The sequence below is a fragment of the Lontra canadensis genome, unplaced genomic scaffold, assembly GCF_010015895.1.
Source record: "Lontra canadensis isolate GAN:19392208 unplaced genomic scaffold, GSC_riverotter_1.0 scaffold12, whole genome shotgun sequence".
In the NCBI taxonomy this organism is placed as follows: domain Eukaryota; kingdom Metazoa; phylum Chordata; class Mammalia; order Carnivora; family Mustelidae; genus Lontra; species Lontra canadensis.
The window spans coordinates 24,777,258-24,780,391 of NW_022631006.1; positions in this window are offsets into that span (position 1 = coordinate 24,777,258).

Below are 3,134 nucleotides of genomic sequence, written 5' to 3' on the forward strand. Positions count from 1 at the left end.
AGACCAGAATTCCCCAAAAGCAAATTATTAGAGCTTTGAACAGGCTATTTTACTTCTAACACTTACCAGCAGATTTATATTTACTACATTTTTTACAGGTAGTTAAAATAATCAATTTTAATGCATTATATGTATTTAAAAATCTTTATTTTGTTCTGACATTTCAGAAGACACTCATAATGGAGAAAACACTATAGATATGTTTTAATCTACTATAAGAAGAGCGATTTATTTACAACAAAGTATTTTAAAATCTAAAAGATAACATTAGAAATGCTCAAGATATCCACATCTTTTTCTTTTCTTTTCAGAAGTGTCTCTGAGATTTAAAATTTACCTCATTCCTGTGACAATTTTTTACAAGCACATCTCCAAACAATATAATACAAGATTCTTTCAATCTTTTCATCCTTTTTTATTTATTGAAGGCAGTTTTCTGGTGAGCCTTTTAAGCATGCAAGTTCTACCCATGATCATAAAAAATAAATCATAGTAGCTCTTCGGTGCTAGGTATCATTTAGCCTAATCTAGACAGTGACATTTGGGTCACTAACAGCATAATCATGGTTATTGCTACAAATTGCTCCATGTTTGAGTTTTAATGTTATAAGTAAATTATGCCACCGGATAAAATATATGTTTCTTTGGGAATTAAACATGTTTATTTCAGCAATGTGGCCATGGACTAGCACATAGACTTTGGGCTTCTTTCATGTAGTAATACTGCCACCTTCTGAAGCACAGAGGGATTATCCTCAAGGTTCGCTCCCTCTTAAAACTTCTCAGGTGGCCATTTGTAGTGAATGATCCAGAAGCAAAAAACTTCCAACCAAACACATTCAAGTCTGTCTGGTCATTATCATATAACAGATCAACTTGATCTCCACTCTTCATTTCAAATGGCAGAAAATGAATATGGATATCCAACAGTCAGTAGAAAATACAGTCTCCTCTTTTTTCATTTTACCACTGAATGCCTTTTTTATTTTCTGGACTTGAAAACCATCTTGATCGGTGATATGTAGTTTCCTGTCAGCCAGCGCAGCTGATGTGCAGTTAATTCTGGCGTGGAAGTTACAAGAGCAGTTGCCTGGCAGAAGTGGGGCAGTGGTGGCCACAGCTGGGATTGTGAGAAGGGGATGGCAAATGTTGTTTTCCTATCATTCAATCAGACAGGATGCCCTTCAGCAGAACAGCGAGCCCTCCTGATTCTTCAGAATTAGTGAGATTAGCATGAAGCACATAATGCAGGATGATGGAATTTGTCATAATTTGCATTGTCCTGGAAAAATGTGGGTTGATAGAGCGATGTATCTTGGAGCATGTCATGTCCCACGGGCAGGTTACAGAGGAAGCTTGGCAGAAATAATTTTGTGATATGTGCATCAGTTGCAAATGCTTCATAAATGATTTGTCAAAATAAAATAAAACAAATTAGAAGAGGTTAGGAAGGTAGAGAAAGTAGGGTCATTGCAGGAGCATCCCAAAGAATTGGATATGCCAACCTCCAGGATCAGATTTTCAGTGAGTAAAGGAAATTACATAGAATCAATGATTTTCATTCTCCTTTTGGTTTTAAATTCCCAAAGCCTTACCGGTAAGTCTTTCCTCTTATCATGGTCTAAAAGTCAAATCTTGGAAAATACATGTGTGTTTCTGCAAAGTTTGTTTATGGAAGTCCCTTACAGAAATGATCAAATACAGCCACATTAGGATAGGTTTTCTGAGAGATTGCTTCTGACCTTGATAATGTTTCCAAACTGCAGATAGGAAAGGATAATCAGCATGTAGTTGACAAAACAAACAGGACAGTGTTACTTATCTGCAGCAGCATTTCTGGAAATGGGCATGTAGAATTCAGACAGGCAAGGAGAGCATGCTTATTTAGCATAGCATTGCAAAAATGAAAGGTCCAATGTCAGGAAATGTCCATGGTTTATTTATGGAGCACCTGACAGTCATGCTGCTGTCTTTGATATTTAGGAATTTCTTCTCCCCCAACATTATAACTAGTATTTGCAGGTTATGTTATTTATCATTTCAATATCTACTTCTACTTCACAAAGACATTTTGCAATGTCTCCTTTATTTGTCTTTCTTTATATGTTTTAGACAAAAGATTAATGCTGGCAGTTCAGTAACACTGATCTTTTATGACAGTTGAACATTTGTGGGTTGAGGGTCTAATAAGAAAAAAAAATTAAGGAATTTAAAGAAAATGAAAAAAAAATCACTGGTGAGGATCAGGCTTATAATAAGAATGTTTCTTCTTCCTACAGCGTTAGATAGAAAGAATACTCATTTTCTCAAATGGTTATAATTGTAGAATTAGGTTTTATGAAAACTAAAATTACCTTAGGGCAGAGCTCAACATGAATAAATCTTTCAACACCCAGTATCTGGAAACATGATACATACAAAACTAATACTGCCCTACAATTATAAGAAGATCAAGAAGAACTGTGTGAAGTTTTTAAAAAAGTATTATTTATTGAGTTCTGTAACATGAAAGTGACGCCAAATAATTGTTAGTTCAGAGCATTTTAAATCATTTGTTCTTTGTAAAATAATAGCCCTCTATATAAACCTCATATGTTTTATAACTTGCCCTCCTGTCTCTATTCTTCAGAACTGATTGCTTTCAAACAAACTGTTTTACTAATCAGAGATAATAACTGCTTTATGGTGCCAATTGTCAAACACTAGGTTTTTTATGCACATTATTTCCCTAATATATCATCTCTTGACTCATAAAAAAGATTGTTTTAATGAACCCTGTTTGCTGGATTGTAACACTTCAGCCAAATTTCAGCACCGTGGCTACTAAGTGGATATCCTGTACTGTATTTGTTGCATAAAGAGTTGGGATTGAAGACTCCATTCTTATTGTCTATGCCACATTTTAGCTATTTTTTCCATTGTCTTATTTTTGATGGATACTACTATGGAAAAAAAAAAAAAAAAGGCACCTGTTGATTCTGTGAAATTTCTTTCCTTGCAGGAAATGTGCCTGCGGTGCCAGATAGTTTGTCTTGGTTAGAATCTTTTTAGCATTTGCCCCTAAATGGCAAAGCCACAGTACTCATAGATGATCTTCAGAGGAGAAACCAACCCACAGCCTTCGTTAGCTTTCC